Below are 386 nucleotides of genomic sequence, written 5' to 3' on the forward strand. Positions count from 1 at the left end.
GCGCCACCCCGGGCGCCCCCGCCCCTGGGAGCCTCCGCAGAGCCGGGGCCCGAGCAAGCCTCCGGTGCCTCTGCGGATCGCATGGGGGGGGCTGCAGAGCCGCCCCCCACCCCCCTCGAGGCGGCCTCTCCAAACCCGGGCGCATGCCCCGCGCGCTCCGAGACCCCCGCGCCAGCGTGCCCCCCCCCCGCCTCCGGCAGCCGGCGGACTACGACGCCCATCCCAGTGCCCGGTCCACCACCTCTCCGCACGGCGGTGGAGGGGGCCGGGCAGGGGGGCGCCAACCCAGCTAGGGTCGCCCCGCAACTCACCGGGACCGGGCGGGCCGCTGGGCATTATTCCATCGCGGGCCCGGCGGCGGCGATCTGGGGTCGGGAAGCGAAAGG

At 78.5% G+C, this 386-nt stretch overlaps 1 protein-coding gene across 2 annotated transcripts in view; it reads right to left on the reverse strand.

Moving 5' to 3' along the window:
* Nucleotides 1-383, reverse strand: part of Asap1 (ArfGAP with SH3 domain, ankyrin repeat and PH domain 1) — a 297,167-nt gene extending 296,784 nt beyond the window's left edge. Inside the window, exon 1 of one of the 2 annotated variants that reach the window (XM_013025186.1) lies at nt 312-383. The gene's annotated coding sequence lies outside the window, so the exon portion shown is untranslated. The remainder of the gene's footprint in view (nt 1-311) is intronic. The other variant, XM_013025185.1, reaches the window with a different exon arrangement.
* Between the last annotated feature and the right edge of the window lie 3 nt (nt 384-386).

This window comes from Dipodomys ordii, unplaced genomic scaffold (assembly GCF_000151885.1).
Source record: "Dipodomys ordii isolate 6190 unplaced genomic scaffold, Dord_2.0 Scaffold82, whole genome shotgun sequence".
Lineage (NCBI taxonomy): Eukaryota > Metazoa > Chordata > Mammalia > Rodentia > Heteromyidae > Dipodomys > Dipodomys ordii.